Raw genomic sequence first — 19,198 nt, 5'->3', positions numbered from 1 at the left:
ACACATCAGTATAAGTCCAGTCTGCTATCTTCAGCCTCATTTACTTGTTGCTTGTCTCCTAAATGCTGAGTGGCTACCGTATCTCCAAGCATCATGTCCTTTGAAACATAGAAAGGAGTAAAAGGAATCTTTCTCTTCCCTGTGTGTGTATATTTTTCAAGACTCAGGAATTCTCACACAGAAGCATTACAGCCAAAAGCCTATGCCTCTTGGCTCAATGGCCAGCTGGTAAAATGTACCTTTTCCAAAATGAATGACAGACATAGGGAAAAAGTCTGCTATGGTTGACTTACACCATGTTGGCCTGGGGAGAAGAGTCAGCTTACTCTGACAGTATATAGCCAATCAGAAGAGGGTAGATCATGAATAAAATAAGAGCTGTGTTAAGGTCAAAGCTGGGGAATATAATAGGTAGCCAGCAGCACCTTTAATAGGAAGCCTTGTGACTGAGTTTTCAAAAGCCACTTTCCATTTCATTCTCAGGTTGCCTTTGTTGTTTGGACTGTTTAGCTTGATAGAATATTCAAAAATCACTTAAATACTGCACATTTCTAGTGCATCAGAAACTCCTAGTTATTTGCCACCACCGTCAAGTGGCAAGTGAGAATATAAAAGCAATAATTTATTTCACTGACTACTGAACGTGAGGCATACAAGTCAATCTATGGGAGTATAAGAAGGAAATAGATATGTTTTGTTCTTTTTTCTGTATTTATTTTATGTTCATCTTCTTTCTATTCATTTATTTTAAAAACTTAAAGCTTTACTAATATTTCATATATAGATTGACCTTGATCCTCATTTGGTCCACGTCAGACACTTATAAGACACATCACACCAGCTATACAGAGAGGAAAGTATAAGCCTGAAAGAAGGAAGGGTTTGACAGTGTCATCCTCAAACATTTGTGTATCTTCAGAATATTTCGAGATACTGTCAGGTAAAGGGATTTATATGCTTCATCATTCTAAATAGCAAAATCATTACAATACTCTGAAATGAAATGAAGAGTAATTATGAAACTCCTTTAGACCACATGGAAGTTTATTGGTTATTTGATGGCTAATTACTTCAAAGGTTGCCAAATTTATAGATAAACTATGTATTTTTTAAAAATGAACAAAGGTAGGTACTTAGAACTTGCCGCCTTGCCTGTAAATAATCTACTTCCTAGAATATATTAAATCAATTAATAAGTGGCACAGTCTGTCTATTCAAAGTAGAAGATTCACTTTAAGAATGAGGCTATAACTTTAAAAAATTACTGTTGAAGAGGAAAATTTTAAATGACATGTTTGCAAATTTTTCCATTACTATGTGATGTTCTGCCCCAAATGACAGTGTTATATATATAACATAAATTTGAAAATTATTTAAACTCTAAGCTGTTAAAATTTCCTGTACAAAAGATTTCTGTTTTGTGAAAAATATAAAACGACTGATTAGATTGTAAATATAACTAGTTGACTGCAGGGAAAATGGAAACTGACTAAAAATCAGTAAAAGATTTGCATGTTGGAAAACATGCTTGAAATACCTATCATGGTTTCTCAAGTTCAACTATGTATGCACTTTGGGATTCTTGACTTCGAAAATTCTGGGAAAAATATTTATAAACACCAATTTCTTAAAAATCATACTAATTATATAGAATATATTTTATAAATATTCTTAAATAACTATTTAACTATTATATCTGAATTGGATTATAACCACCTCATCTACAGTAACAGCACAAATTAACTTAGTTATTGCCATAACATCTTTTTCCATAAGACAAAAGAACAAAGCTTTGTGATTTCTCCAGGGACCCTCTGGGAAATCTTAAAGAAAGATTTAGGTGCAAACGATACTGTGAAAGTTTCACATTTTTTATTCCATTTTTTTTTTTTTTTAGTGAGGATTTCGGATGGCAAAAAGCAAAATTTGCAAGATCTGAGCACTTCATATGATGTCATGTGTGCCTGAGAATATGAATGGATGTGACTTGGCTACTAATTAATCACAGTGATGGTATGATACTTAAAAGACAAAAATCTTTCAACATTTTCTGAAATGAAGAATATTTGTTGTTCCTTTTATTTTGAGGAGAATAATCAAGGTCATGACAAAATCAGAGACATAATGTAGACTGACATTCTAGTACGATAGGGAATCTCTGCTATTTGGGAAAAATAGCATCTAAGGTAAAGAGCAAGGTTACAAGCTTTTATTAAGAGCAGATGAAGACAAGTACTGTATGATATTACTTATACATGGAACCTAAAAATTACAACAAACTAGTGAAATAATAAAAAAGAAACAGAGGAAGATATATAGAAAATAAACTAGTCGTTACCAGTGGGTAGGCAGAAAGGAGGAGGGGCAATATAGGAGCAGGAGCTTAAGAGGTGCAAACTGCTAGGTATAAAATAAGCTACAAGGATACATTGTACACACAGGGAATATAGTCAGTATTTTTAAAACGGAGTTCCAGAGTTCCCGTCGTGGCTCAGTGGTTAACGAATCCGACTAGGAACCCTGAGGTTGTGGGTTCGATCCCTGGCCTCGCTCAGTGGGTTAAGGATCCAACGTTGCCCTGAGCTGTGGTGTAGGTCGCAGATGCAGCTCAGATCCTGTGTTGCTGTGACTGTGGCATAGGCTGGTGGCTAGAGCTCTGATTCGACCCCTAGCCTGAGAACATCCATATGCCACGAGTGTGGCAAAAAACAAAACAAAACAAAAAAGCAAAAAAATAAATAAAGTAAAATAAAATAAAAGTAAAATAAAATTGGAGTTCCTGTTGTGGCACAGTGGAAACAAATCCATGAGGATATGGGCTTGATCCCGGGCCTTGCTCAGTGGGTCAGGGATCTGGCATTGCCATGAGCTGTGGTGTAGGTCCCAGACATGGCTTGGATCCCATGTGGCTATGGCTGTTGTGTAGGCCAGCAGCTGCAGCTCTGATTTGACCCCGAGCCTGGGAAACTCCATATGCCATGGATGTGGCCCTAAAAAGCAAAAAATATATACATGTATTTTAAACTATAAATGGATTATTACCTTTAAAAATTATGAATCACTATACTCTACACCTATAACATGTAATATTGTACAGCAACTATAACTCAATAAAATTATAATTAAAAACAATGAATGCTCAAAGGAAACTTTCCTTTCACAGTAAGGAAATCAAATTCTAGATATGCATCACTAAAATATTTAATTTCAAAGGAGTCACAGCTTTTTTAAAAAAAATCTTGTTAATAAACCCATCAAAACTGAGTCAAATCTGGCAAAACATTAACAAAAATTTGTTCTTTTGAGATTATCTTCCTGTGAATCTTCTTCAGAACTATCTGTATGCTCGGTGCTGTCCTTTATCATGCCCTTACTTATTTTGGTCTTTTGTCTTTTTAGGGCCACACCTGGGGCATATGGAGGTTCCCAGGCTAGGGGTCGAATTGGAGCTGTAGTCACTGGCCAACACCACAGCCACAGCAACGTGGGGTCCAAGTCACATCTGCAAACTACACCACAGCTCACAGTAACGCCGGATCCTTAACCCACTGAGTAAAGCCAGGGATAGAACCCACGTCTTCATGGATACTAGTCGGGTTTGTTAACCACTGAGCCGTGATGGAAACTCCACTCTTACTTATTTTGGAACATAAATAATTTAACTTCAAGACAGAAGCACTCTCTTTTTTTCCCTCTTACTCAACCAAAATATGACTTATCATCTTGAAACACCTAATAATGTCTCATTCGCATATATTAATTACAACTTTTATGCCAAGTCACTTCTATTTCAGAGAAAACTAGAGGGTGGATAATTGTGAATAGTCTGTCACTTTGGTAGACTGACAGAGCTCAGAATATACACAGTTCAGTTTGGTTTAGCAGTAAAATTCCCTTGTACAATTTTTCAACATGGTAGAAATGAAAACATTCAATGACAGACCCAAAGATAAAAATTCTCTGTAGCATATACAAGTAAAGAACAAAAGTATATAAACTTAAAGTTATACTTAGCAATCAGTACTTCAGTATTCTATCTTACATAGGAATGATCTAGGCATCTAACAGATGTCCGTCAATTAATATAATATCTGTCCAAGGCTTTGCTGAACATCTTAGAAATTTTGTTCAAGCTGACACATTCCCAAACTTAATTACTGTGGAAATTAAAAAAATAACTGTTGGAATAATGGCTCAATTTGGCCAAACATAAACGTATGCTTTTCCTAATGTTAAACAATAATGAAGTAATGCTAGTTTATATGATCAGTCAACCTGTATACATTAGGAAAAACATACCAATGTAGGGGAAAAAGGTATGCTTGTATGACTCCTGATAACTAACACTGACAAATCAGAGAAGCAGCATTTGTTAAACACTAAACATTAAACTTGTCTGTTTTTGCCAACTACTTGCCTAAATTACACGAATCTGAATTCTTGTAACACTTCTGTGTGGGTTTTTAAAGGGAATGTGTGTGTGTGTGTGTGTGTGTGTGTGTGTGTGTGTGTTTTCCAGTACATTTAAAGGATCAGTAGATTAATTTCCTTATTTTAGGGAATTTATATAAGTAGGTATTTTGATTTGCCAATCAGAATAGAGCTCCACTCACTTAAGAGACTTTAAAGCTAACATATTAATACCATTTGAGGATGGGAAAACATTATACACTGACGCAATCAGAGGTGAAAGTATTTCTGAATTATAGACATACCGGTACAAAAAAATAGACCTTAGAGCTTCAATTCTATAATTTCAGCTAAGGACAAGAGTTAACATGGAAACAGAAAAATTGCCTGCTCCAGATGAAAGAGATGTTCTCCTTCTAGATGGCATGGCATTCTTCATTGATTTGAGCTCAAAATAGACAAATAAAAAGACTGACAAACGAGAGTCTCAGTTGTCTCTCACTCAACAGAGAGATTTCTATAAATCATTAATCCATTTAGAGGGATCTCCAAATTGTCAGACCTTAAAATCAAGTTTCCAACCACTGCTGCCAACAGTGGGTAATAACTTATTGGCTGTAAATGAACCAAAACAGAACAAAAACACAAAATTAGCAGAGAGGAAAATTAAAACTAGAAAAACAGAGAGTCAGCAATGTCCTTTTGGTGCTTTGGATTCACCTAAGGAAGCTAAGGAAAACACATCTGGGCTTCAACTGCATATGAAGCACACAAATCTTTCACGGAAGCTTACCTAGCTCTGTCAAGTAAATCTATTGGACATTTTGTTGCAATTTCCAAAAGAGTTAAAAGATATTTTTCAAACAGGATAAAGTCATGGTGCTCATACAGATATAAAATGAACACATGTTAAAAGATTCTAATTTAACTAATGAGAGAATGGGCAGGTATTGTAACTGGTTCAAAAAAGGATCCAAAAACAGACACCAGAATATTGATTAGGAGTATTGAAATGATTATGCGAATAGAGGCAAAACTGGCTTTATCACGATGTGAGAGGGAAGACAACTGTTATTAATGAATAGGCTTATTTATAAATATACACCATTGCAAACACAATTATCAATCTCATTCTCAGATGAAACACTTAATCTATCCAAAAGTCACATATTTGATAGAGCACCACAGAGTATTTCTTTTGAGAGGTGCAGTATATTCTACATAAGTTCTGTCCCAAGTGATGGACTCAAAAGATCTTGCAATTCTTATACATGTTCTCACATGAAATGCAGAAAACTAACTCCTCCCTGGAAGTGTCAACATTTGAGGTTTTCGCCAGTGTTCACCAGATGCTTCAGGGTCATTCCGTGTTGCCTCCTGGGCCGTCATAGAGGACTGGTCAGAGGCTGCCTGGCCAGCTTCAACAATGGGATTCAGGGGCCTGGATTTGCCAACTCAGTTCATCAGTTTCTGGCCATGGATCTTAGATATTCATCTAATCTTGTTGAGCAGCAGTTTCTTTGGGGGTCAAATGGGATAATAAGGATTCCTCCATCTTGGGGGTTTTCTTCCCCAAAATTAACTCCACTTGTACCTATAAACTATTCCACAATAGTGCCTTGTTGAGGGTATGCTCATAAATAAACATCTGCATATATATCCCTCCCTATAGACCAGATGCTTAGACATGTCTCCTTGAGGTAGCACTGGCCTTAGTTTTCGTGTGACTGCTGGAACCTTGGGCCTCTTGCTATGAAAGCCATGGCCTGTTGAACATAGGGAAAAGATAGAGTGCCATGTGGAGGAAGAAGTCAGGGCTACATCCGTGAATCAGACAGTTCTCACCCTGCTTTGCTCTCTGCTCCCCTCTCCCTGGTGAATCCCCTTCTCTCTGCCTCTTTCTACCATCTGTCTAAGTAGAAGGACTCAGCTTGCCCTTTGGGTAATTCACAGGGGTGCTCCAAGAATAAAGGAAATAGTGTTGGGGTTGTACTTAGAGCTCTTTGTAATACGTACTTGTATAAACCCAAGAAACCTTTCCTGCCATATAATGCCTAGTAAGCTTCGTATATACAGAAACTTCATTGTCAAGATGCTCACCTCACAAACCTGAGATTTGCTGAAGAGCCATGAAACTTTCCTACCTTTTCTTTTCTTTTTTTTTTCTTGTCTTTTTGCCTTTTCCAGGGCCACTTCCCACGGCATATGGAGGTTCCCAGGCTAGGGGTCTAATGGGAGCTGTAGCCGTCAGCCTACGCCACAGCCACAGCAACGTGGGATCCAAGCCACATCTGCAACCTACACCACAGCTCATGGCAACACCAGATCCTTAATCCACTGAGCAAGGCCAGGGATTGAACCTACAACCTCATGGTTCCTAGTCGGATTCGTTAACCACTGAGCCATGACGGGAACTCCAAAGCTTTCCTACCTTAAGCCAGGCTCTACTCTTATTCTTTTGTTACCTGAGTAGCAAGGAGGCTTCTCCCCAGCAAATGTGGGTGGAGAGTCACCTTTAGCTAATCAGAGAATAGCAACAACATTATCACCTCTCCTCTCCCACCTCAAAGTAAAAACAACTATTTGTTCAGGTTATTGATTTCTTTTAGTTTAATGTATTTCAGCCTACAGTGAAGTTTCTAGGGTTTGTTATGCCAGAAACTAATCACATTCCAAGATCTTGACATGTTAAACAGCTGTCTGATATTTTAAAATTATTTTAGTTTATGGCTGTAGATTGTTGTAGCACCAAACATTGTCTCCTGGATATTTCACAGAAAAGCACATAAGAGGAATTCATTCAAGGTAGGAGAAACCATAGAAATTGGGGGAACCAGGTTAAGTCAGTGATTTTGTGTGGTCAGGTTGTCAGATCCTAGAGTTCATTTAGGAGCCAATGGGTAATGGTCACTGTGATACCTATAGAGAGCCAAGGTTCCTGGGAACTTTCAGACTTTAATGCCCAAGGGAGAGTTTGGAGGTTGAGCTTTAATGAACCACATTGGCAAGCCCTCTACAGAGTCAACAGACATGGGAAAATTAGGCAGAGCAATAATGTGATCCCTTTAAGAATGGTGTTTCAGCTGTGCTTGTGTAATCCATAAGGTACATGGGAGCCATGGCCAGCACAGCATCAGTCTAAATGGACCATCCTGCCAAACCCCCATCTTGCATGTGCACAGGAATCCCCTATCCAGGAGAGAAAGGAGAAAGAGAATCATTGCCCTTGAGGAGGTACCAGCCCACTCAAATTTAGACCTTTTCGTGCATTTCTAAAAGGTGTGTAATTTCAATATATGTAGTAGAGTCTTTATCAGATTTAACAAACTAGACTCAAAGAAATTCATGCTGTTTCTCACTTAAGTTCTAACAGTAACAGATTTATCCTTTTGCCAATTTATTGACAGACACTTAGGTCAACTACTCTGGTCCCCATTTAATAAATATAATTTTATTTCATCCTATGAACTAACCCATAATGCTACAGTTCAGAAAACGGAATCAAAAAGATTAAGTAACATTCCCAAGACCACATAACTAGTAAGCCATAGTATATTCAAAACTGTAATAGAGGCCTGTCTGACAAAACATTCTGCTCTTTCAGTTTCATTATAACAAACCTCATATTGTCATGCTGCATAACTTCTTACACCAAATATCAAGATCAGTGGTCTGAAAGCAGAGACAACATCTAAAAACAGGACTGTTGCAGAAAACACACTCCACTAAATGCTTCATGAAATTAGGCACGTCGCTTGTTGGGGTCACTCTTCTATCCCTAGCACTTAGAGCAATGATTGACACAGAAGTAAGAGTCAATTTATTAGACTGGTGTTTCTCAAACTTGAATGTTCTTCTGAACCACCTGGAGATCTTGTTATGAGGCAGATTCTGATTCAGTATGTGCGGGGCCTAAGATTCTGCATTCTTACTAAGCGTGCAGATGACATCCATGCTGCTGACTCAAGGACCATACTTTGAACAGCAAGGATCATACTTTGATAGACCCTCCTGGATGGTATAAATGATTCTTGGAGGTCTCTCCCTTAGGATCTGGAGCACAGGCACCGTGGCTTATTCTGAACAATGTTGAATGCAAGTAGCATAAATGATCAGACCTAATGTTATTGATTAACATATGTAAGCATTCTATTGAATTATTTATATTTCAATTTGGATGGTGCCAAGTTGTACTTTAAGAAAACTAACCAGATATCTGAACACCTGCCATAGCTTTCATCTAGATGATCTCCAAGCACTTACCATTAGGAAAAAATGACAGAGGCCAAGCCTATCTTTCATTGCCTTGCCAATTATCTCCTTATTCTTTTCTACTCCTTGATAATCTCTCTTCTATTACAGTGTGACCACTCTTTAAAACATGTTCTCTACTGAGAAATCACATGCTACAAAATAATATTCACTCTTTCAACCACATCCTCCATATACAAGGTGAATGATGACAAAGTGATGGTGATTAAAAAATCTCAAGCTCTCATGTGTGGATTTTAGACTATTTCAGTAGTTAAAGTACTTTGCTCTAAGTTAAGTACACTCATAGCTTCCACCCATTTTCAGTACTACAGGTCTCTTCCATACTACACACAACTAAGACCATGTTCTTTAGCTACCTCTTTCACTGTAAGAAAGCCTTCTCTATTATACAGTGAATTCATAGGGGCAGAGCCCTTATCAATTGTTGCTTACCACTGAATTTCTAATGCCAAGCATAGTAGCTGACACATAATAGGTGCTCAGCAAATATTTACTGAATGAATGAATATTAAAAGAGAAGCATGTTTTGCTAGTAGACCTCTAAGGCAGTCTTTCTTAAACTGAGTTTTAAGAGTTCACAAGAGAAATTTTAAAATATTGTATTTTCATCTTGGAGATAATCCACAATATGAACTACTATGTAATTAAGCATTGTGCAAGATTTCAGGCTGGAGATGTAGCTGTGTTTATGACTGAATTTGAGCCAAACAGTAGTATTGGGTGGATAAAACAAAACAAAAAGTGCAAATTAAGTATTTGCAGTAGTTCAAATAGAAAAAGCAGAGGGAAAGTGGAGCTGTAATTTGGCATTAAACCATGTACACTTGTAGGATTGAAGAGCACTGCTGCAATTGGAAGAATCTGTATGGTAGAAATTTTTAAGCAGAGGCCCATTGGTATCATTTACCTATGTGGAACAATGGGCTTCTTATTTTGCCATTGATATCAGTTTTCCTAGGGAAGAGCAATAGCTAAAGCAGCTCAGTGTCTTCTTTCTTTTGGAACATGTTTATAAAAATCAAAGTTTTGCCAAATACCCGTTTTCAGGAAGGAGGGAATTGTGGCGCTGCATCTATAGCAATAATTATCTCAAATTCCTTTTGCTCCATTAGTTTGGAGATTGGGACTCGGGATATGAGTTCCAACAAGACATGAAAGAATAACTGAGTGAACTCCTCTTTTGCTCCTTAAATTCAAATGGCACCTCTCACTAGCGCCAGCTCCACATAAGACCTTGCAAACTCCATGGCTAGTTATATCGGCAGACTAAATTACATGGCTTCAAATTTCAGCGTTATTCAGAAATATCCATTGCTTATAACCTGGGGTTGGCCTATTTTTCATTTTTAGGATGATATATCGATGACTAGTTATAAGTAAATGGTGAAAACTGATACCAACATATCTTTTTCTGTGCCAAGCAATTATGGGAGGATATATACTTTCCTGGTTTTGTTCTAAAAATGCTGGGGTCAGGAAAATATAACTTAACTACTTGTTCCAATAAATATCTGCTCTTGAACAAAAAGACTGTGAACCAACCAAATGTTCTATTGAAAAAGACTAACATTCATTAGTGATCATATAAAGATCCACACACTGTGTGTCTATTCCTCCAAAACTATTATGGCATAAACTCAGTCTGATCCCAACCATTCCCTCACTTTGCAAGATCCACCATGAAATTAGTCTGCCTGGTCCTTCTTAGAAAGCCCAAAAATATACCTTTTGGACACAGTACAAAGACTCCATCCAGATGGTGTGTAGAACTAATAAACTTAGCTTTGCTCAATCAAAAGTTTATTCTGTTTTAATTTGGGGGAATTGATAGTCAACAGCATTAAATACCCAGAACTACAAAGGAGTAAGAGATATATTTTCTATCCTTAATAACTTTATCCTCATGACAAAATGTGTGTGTGTCATAAGAATTCAAAGATAAGAAGCATCAGTGTCAACTACAGGATTCCAGGAAAGGCTTAAGAAGGAACTGCTCTTAGCTTTGAGGTACCTGCTAGACTATTTTAGGAATTATAACACAGTTTTAAAACTGTACATAATAACAGAGTTTAGGACACAACTGTGTCTAATTTTTCCCTCTGCAAACTCTGTTGGCATTTTGTCCCAGCAGGGACCTAGGATTTAAGGCAGTAAGATGAAAAAAGCGTATTGGTTATCCAGGAGAACTGAATTTCTTTTTTTAATTTAATTTTATTGGAGTAAAGTTGATGCACAATGTTGTACTAGCTTCAGGTGGAGAGCTAGATTTCATTTCCGGCTCTTTTACTAACTTACGATACAATCTCTGAGAAGCCACTTGGCATAAATGAGTTGTACTCTTAAACTGGCAATTGTGGGATTGGTATATATACATGATGTCTGAAATTACTTTCAGTGTTAATAGCTTCAAATTAGACCTCATATCCATTACTTAAATGAAAAATACTCATATATTTCCTTTGAAATCAGCACAAGCAAAATCTAAAAACAATAAAGCAGTTTTATTTTTATTTTTATTTTTTTTTGTCTTTTTGCTATTTCTCTGGGCCGCTTCCGTGGCATGTGGAGGTTCCCAGGCTAGGGGTCCAATCGGAGCTGTAGCCACCAGCCTACGCCAGAGCCACAGCAATGCAGAATCCGAGCCGCGTCTGCAACCTACACCACAGCTCATGGCAACGCCGGATCATCAACCCACTTAGCAAGGGCAGGGACTGAACCCGCAACCTCATGGCTCCTAGTCAGATTCGTTAACCACTGCGCCACGACGGCAACTCCCAATAAAGCAGTTTTAAAGTGTGTATTGTGCCAGCATCTTTGCTCTGTTTGCATTTACAGATGCATATCTGCATGATAAACATATCTCTGTTTGATTTACACATGATAAAAAAGTATGTGACATAATGATGTATGTGAAGAAAGCTATATTGTAGATCTGCTCCACTTGCTCAGGGGAAACCACCTCATTTAACCTATTTTGGACTATATTGAGACGGAAGATGTTCTATTTCCATAATATAAAGTTATTTCACACTTAGAGTAAGACAGAATGGAGATGGGATTAATATGGCGGAATAGAAGGACTGGAGCTAAATTTCTGTCCTAAAATCAACAAAATTCACAACTAAAGGCAGAGCAAACTTCAACAAAATGGACTGAAAACCCTAAAAAAGATATCCTACATCAGAAGACAAAGAAGAGGCCACATCAAGAGGTAGGAGAGATGATTACACAATATAACCAACCCCATACCTCCCGGGTGGGAAGCCCCACAGCCTGGAAACTAACTGGTTCAGAGAGACTCACCTACAGGAGTGAGAGTTTTGAGCCCCACAACAAACTCCCACGTGTGGGGATCAGGCACTGGGAGAAAGCCCCTGGAGCATCTGGCATTGAAGGCCAGTGGAGCTTGTGCACAGGAGCTCCATGGGACTGGGGGAAATGGAGATTCCATTCTTAAAAGGTGCACAAGAATTTCACGTGCACTGGGTCCCAGGGCAAAGCAAAGTCTCCATAGGAATCTGGGTCAAACCTCACTGCAGTTCTTAGAGGACATCCGGGGAAAACAGGTGTGAATGTGGCTTGTTGTGAGGGAAGGACATTGGAAGCAAACCTCTTGGGAATATTCAGCAGCTTGCCTTTCTCTGAAGGTGGACTTTTTGGGAAAATCTGGCCCCTCCCATCAGCACTGAGAAGCCCCAGGGCAAACAACAATCCAGGTGGGATCATAACCCACCCCACAGTAAACAGACTGCCTAAAGACCCCTCAGGCACACAGCTGCCTCTAATCTCCTCCAGAGACAAAGCCCCATTCACCAGAGGGATAAGAATCAGCTCCATCTACCAGTGGGCAGACACCAGTCCCTCCCAACAGCAAACCTACAGAAAGCCCCTGTACCAACTTCAGCCACAAGGGGGGCAGACACCAGAAGTAAGAGAGGCTACAACTCTATTATCTGGAAAAAGGTCACCACACCAAAAACCTATAAAAATGATAAAATGGAGAACTATAATTCAGATGAGGGAGAAAGGAAAAACCCCATAAAATCAGCCAAGGGATCAGGAGATTTTCAGCCTCCAGGAAAAAGACTTTAGATTGTTGATGCTGAAGATGATGCAAGACACTGGAAATAAACTGGAGGCAAAGATGGACAACTTACAGGAAACACAGAGCAAAGAGATACAAGATATAAAACCTAAACAAGAAGAGATGCAAAATACAATAACTGAAAGAAAAAATTCACTAGAAGCAGCCAACAGCAGAATACAGGAGGCATAATCACAAATAAGCAAGGTGGAGGACAGATAAGTAGAAATTATAGATGCAGAATAGAAAGGAGAGAAAATACTGAAAAGAAATGAAGAGAGTCTCAGAGAACTCTGGGACAACGTGAAACACACCAACATCCATATTATAGGGGTGCCAGAAGGACAAGAGAGAGAGAAGGGGACAGAAAAAATATTCCAAGAGATAATAGCCAAAAAACTTCCCTAACATGGGAAAGGAACCACTCACTCAAATCCAGGAAGCACAACAAGTACCATATAAAATAAACCCAAGGAAGAATACCCTGAGACACATATTAATCAAACTGACCAAAATTAAAGACAAAGAGAAAATCTTGAAAGCAGCTAGGGAAAAGAAACAAGTAACATACAAGGGAACCCCGATAAGGCTATTGGCAGATTTGTCTGCAGAAACTCTGCAGGCCAGAAGGGAGTGGCATGATACAATTGATGTAATGAAAGGAAAAACACTCCAACGAAGATTACTTTACCCAGCAAGGCTCTAATTCAGATTTGAAGGAGAAATCAAAAGCTTTACAGATAAGCAAAAGCTAAGAGAATTCAGCAACACTAAACCAGCTTTACAACAAATACTAAAGGAACTGCTCTAGGCAGAAAAGAAAAAGACTCAACCAGAAACAAAAATACCACAAATGACAAGTCTCACCAGTAAAGGTATACATACAGCAGAGAAATGAAATCACCCACGCAAAATTATGCCACAAAAATCAGAAATCATGAGAAGAGGTGGGTGCAAATGCAGGACACTGGAGATGCACTTGCAATTAAGAGACCAACAAGTTAAAACAATCTCATATAAATATAGACTCTTACATCAAAATTTCAGAATAACTGCAAACCAAAATCTACAATTGATACACAACAAATAAGAAAAATCAACTCAAAGAGAACACTAAAGATAGTCATCAAACCAGAAGAGGAGGGAACAAGAGAAGAAGGGAAGAAAAAAGAGCCTCGAAAACAAATCCAAAGCAATGAACAAAATGGAAGAATTCACATATCAATAATTACCTTAAATGCTAATGGACTAAATGGCCCAGCCAAAAGACATAGACTGGCTGAATGGACACAAAAACAAGACCCATATATATGCTCTCTTCAAGAGACCCACTTCACTTCTAGGGACACATACAAATTGAAAGTGAGAGGATGGAAGAAAATATTCCATGCAAGTCGGAATCAAAAGAAAGCTGGAGTAGCAATACTCATATCAGACAAAATAGACTTTAAAATGAAAAATATTTTAAGGGACAAGGAAGGTCACTACCTAATGATCAAAGGATCAATCCAAGAAGAAGATATAACAATGTTAAATATCTACACACCCAACATAGGTTCACCACAATATATAAGGCAACTGCTAACAACCTTAAAAGGACAAATCGACAACAACACAATCATAGTGGGGGACTTTAACACCCCACTTACAGCAATGGACAGATCATCCAGACAGAAAATCAATAAGGAAACACAGGCCCTGAATGAAGCATTAAACCAGATGGACTTAATAGATATTTATAGGACATTCCATCCAAAAGCAACAGAATACACATTCTTCTCAAGTGCACATGGAACATTCTCTAAGATTGATCACATCCTGGGCTACAAAGCCAACCCCAGTAATTTTAAGAAAATTGAAATCCTATCAAGCATCTTTTCTGACCACAACGCTATATGACTGGAAATCAACAAGGAAAAAACTGCAAAAAAAAACACAAACACGTGGAGACTGAACAACATGCTACTAAACAACCAATGGATCACTGAAGAAATCAAAGAGGAAATTAAAAAAATACATAGAAGCAAACGACAACAAAGATACAACACGCCAAAACCTATGGGATGTAGCAAAAGCCGTTCTAAGAGGAAAGTTTATAGCAACACAAGCCCACCTCAGGAAACAAGAAAATGCTCAAATAAGCTAACTTTACTTCTAAAGCATCTCCAGAGAGAAGAACAGACAAGACCTAACGTTAGTGGAAGGAAAGAAATCATAAAGATCAGAGCAGAAATCAATGAAAGAGAAACGAAGAAACCACAGAAAAGATCAATGAAACGAAAAGCTGGTTCTTTGAAAAGATCAGCAAAATTGATAAACCCTTAGCCAGACTTATCAAGCAAAAAAAAGAGAGGACTCAAATCAATAAAATTAGAAATGAAAAGGGAGGCATTACAGTGGACATAACAGAAATACAAAGGATCATAAGAGACTACTATATGCAACTATACGCGAATAAAACAGAAAACCTAGAAGAAATGGACAAATTCTTAGAAAAGTACAATCTTCTAAGACTAAACCAAGATGAAATAGAAAAGATCAACGGGCCAATCACAAGAACTGAAATTGAAACTGTGATTTAAAAACTTCCAACAAAAAGTCCAGGACCAGATGTCTTCACAGGTGAATTCTATCAGACATTTAGAGAAGAGCTAACACCTCTCCTTCTGAAACTATTCCAAAAAATTGCAGAGGAAGGGATACTCCCAAACTCAGTCTATGAGGCCACCATCACCCTGATACCAAAACCAGACAAAGATACCACAACAAAAGAAAACTACAGGCCAAATTCACTGATGAACATCAATGCAAAAATTCTCAACAAAATACTAGCAAACTGCATCCAACAATACATTCAAAGGATTGTACATCATGATCAAGTGGGATTCATGCTAGGGATGCAAGGATTTTTCAAAATCTGCAAATCCATCAGTGTGATACACCATATTATCAAACTGAAGAATAAAATCCATATGAACCTCTCATTAGATGCAGAAAAAGCATTTGACAAAATCTAACACCCATTTCTGATTAAAAAAACCCTCAGAAAGTGGGCACAGAGGGAACCCACCTCAACATAATAAAGGCCATATATGACAAACGCAGAGCGAACACCATTCTCAATGGTGAAAAGCTGAAAGAATTCCTCCTGAGATCAGGAAGAAGACAAGGATGTCCGCTCTCACCACTACTCTTCAACATAGCTTTGGAAGTCCTAGCCACAGCAATCAGAGAAGTAAAAGAGATAAAAGGAATCCAAAGTGGAAAGGAAGAAGTAAAACTATCACTATTTGCAGATGACATGATACTATACCTAGAGAATCCTAAAGACTCTACTAGAAAAATGTTAGAGCTCATCCATGAATTTGGCAAAGTCGCAGGATACAAAATTAATACACAGAAATCGATGGCATTTCTATATGCTGACAATGAAAGATCAGAAAGAGATATCAGGGAAGCAATCCCGTTTACCATCACATCCAAAAGGATAAAAAAACCTAGGAGTAAACCTACCTAAAGAGACAAAAGACCTGTACTCTGAAAACTATAAGACACTGATGAAAGAAATCAAAGATGACACAAATAGATGGAAGGACATACCATGCTTGTGAATTGGAAGAGTCAATATTATCAAAATGCCTATACTACCCAAGGCAATCTACAGATTCAATGCAATCCCTATCAAGTTACCAAGGACAGTTTTCACAAAACTCGAACAAAATACTTTCAAGTTTGTTTGGAAGCACAAAAGACCCAGAATAGCCAAAGACATCCTGAAAAAGAAAAATGGAGCTGGAGGCATCAGGCTCCCAGATTTCAGACTATACTACAAAGCAACCGTCACCCAAACCATATGGTACTGGCACAAGGACAGACATATAGATCAGTGGAATAGGAGAGAAAGCCCAGAATTAAACCCACACACCTAAAGCCAACTCATCTATGACAAAGGAGTCAAGAATATACACTGGAGAAAAGACAGCCTGTTCAATAGGTGGTGCTGGGAAAACTGGACAGCCACATGGAAAAGAAGGAAATTAGAACACTCCCTAACACTATACACAAAAATAAACTCCAAATGGATTAAAGACCTAGATATGAGACCAGACACTATAAAACCTTTAGAGGAAAACATAGGCCAAACACTCTCTGACATAAATGACAGCAACATCTTCTCAGATCCACCTCTTAAAGTAATGACTGTGAAAACAAAAATAAACAAATGGGACTTAATTAAATTTACAAGTTTCTGCACAGCAAAGGAAACCCTCAACAAAATGAAAAGACAAACCACAGAATGGGAGAAAATCTTTGCAAGTGAGTCGACTGACAAGGGATTCATCTCCAAATTTTATAAACACCTCCTACCGCTCCATTCCAAAACAACAAACAACCCCATCCAAAAATGGGCAGAAGATCTAAACAGACAGTTCTCCAAAGAAGACATATAGATGGCCAAAAAACACATGAAGAGATGTTCAACATCACTCATAATTAGAGAAATGCCAATCAAAACCACTATGAGGTACCACTTTACAACAGTCAGAATGGCCATCATCCAAAAGTCTACAAACAATAAGTGCTGAAGAGGGGATGGAGAAAAAGCAACCCTAGTACACTGTTGGTGGGATTGTACATTGGTGCAAGCACTGTGGAAAACAGGATGGAGATTCCTCAGAAAACTAAAAATAGAACTACCATTGATCTAGCAATCCCACTCCTGGGCATCTATCCAGAGGAAACCATGAGTTGAAAAGACACACGTACTCTGATGTTCATTGCAGCACTATTAGCCAGGACGTGGAAACAGCCTACATGTCCATTGACAGAGGAGCAGATAAAGAAGAGGTGGTACATATACACAATGGAATATTACTCAGCCATTAAAACGAACGAAATACCGGCATTTTTAGCAACCTGGATGGACCTAGAAATTATCATTCTAAGTGAAGTCAGCCAGACAATGAGACACCAACATCAAATGCTTTCACTGACATGTGGAATCTGAAGGAAGGATAGAATGAACTTCTTTGCAGAACAGATCCTGACTCACAGACTTTGAAAAACTTATGGTTTCCAAATGAGACAGTTTGGGGAGTGAGGGGATGCACTGGGGTTGTGGGATGGAAATACTATAAAATTGGATTGTGATGATCACTGTACAATTACAAATGTAACAAAGTCATTGAGTAATAAAAAAATAAAAATTGATTAAATAAAAGAAAGCCAAAAAAAGAAAATAATGAGTCTCATGTAAATTCCATAAATTGATCAAGAAGGCTCAAATTCACAAACAAAATGGGGAATTCAATAGTAAAGGAAAATGGAATTGCCTGTCCTCTTTTACACACCAGTAAGGCATCCTCATATGTTGCTTCCTGTCTGCACATATTATATATTGAGACATCTACTTGCTTGTATTTATATTGGCAAATAGAAAAATTGCTGTCGGAGTCATCTACTTATAACACACCAATCCCAAAAACTTATAATGTGTCTAAGGAGACTAAGAGACACATGGCACTGACCTAGCTCCAAACTACATCTTAGAGTCTAATGCAGCTGAGCCCAGTTTAGATTAGCCAAACCCCAGCAGATCCACAGATGCATGAGTGAGAATTGGGTATTGTTTATGAGGCCACCAATTTTTTCAGATGGCTTATTACACAGCAGTAATGGAGAAGTAGCTAAGGAATAGATCAAGGAAAGACTAGAGGGGTATAAAAAGAAACAGTTCTGCCTGAGTCAGTAACACTGGCTTTCCCAACCTGTAGAGTGAGCTCGCCATGTGGAAACACAAAAACATACAATCCAGACTGGTAACATGTACTCAAGTTTGAGAGGGAAGAAAAAAAAGGGAAAAGTAATATTTTCATTTAATTACTTAAAAATACATTTTGAGGAATGATGATAACTAGTAACAATAATAGTAAATCGTTAAAAAGCACTAGAATAAGTGGTATTGGATATTTCTAAACTAATGTTAAAGAATTTTAATTCAGGAAAATATGATACTTTAAAAGTACTTGAATTAATATACAGCAAAGTGAAAAAAGATTTTCTGGGGCACAAAGGAAAATGGAGAGACATCTTACTATAGTAAAATCACATGAATACTAATTCAACAAAGGAAAAAAAGTCTAACTTTGTCTGATTTTATTTCACAGTCTAGTGGCCTATATAAAATGGTTGTGCATGAGCAAAGCAATTTAAAATTATATTCATGAGGGCAAATCTATAACAAAAAATTCTACAAACTTTGGAGAAGAGGAATCCTATATGGATTCAATAAACAAATACAGAAAATGGCTAAGTGTCACTATATCTTTCTTATTCCCATAAATTTCCCTCCAATTCTCTTGAGATGTTACAAATACTTTGGTCTTGGCTCAGAGTTAGGTATTTCTGTTCTGAAACTAAATAACATGC

At 37.8% G+C, this 19,198-nt stretch overlaps 1 protein-coding gene across 1 annotated transcript in view; it reads right to left on the bottom strand.

Annotated features, from left to right (window-relative positions):
* IL1RAPL1 (interleukin 1 receptor accessory protein like 1) overlaps positions 1–19,198 on the bottom strand; it is a 1,415,748-nt gene that overhangs the window by 362,829 nt on the left and 1,033,721 nt on the right. The gene's annotated exons all lie outside the window — the stretch shown is intronic.

Source organism: Phacochoerus africanus, chromosome X, assembly GCF_016906955.1.
Source record: "Phacochoerus africanus isolate WHEZ1 chromosome X, ROS_Pafr_v1, whole genome shotgun sequence".
NCBI classification, from domain to species: Eukaryota; Metazoa; Chordata; class Mammalia; order Artiodactyla; family Suidae; genus Phacochoerus; species Phacochoerus africanus.
This window is presented reverse-complemented; position numbering and strand designations above follow the sequence as displayed.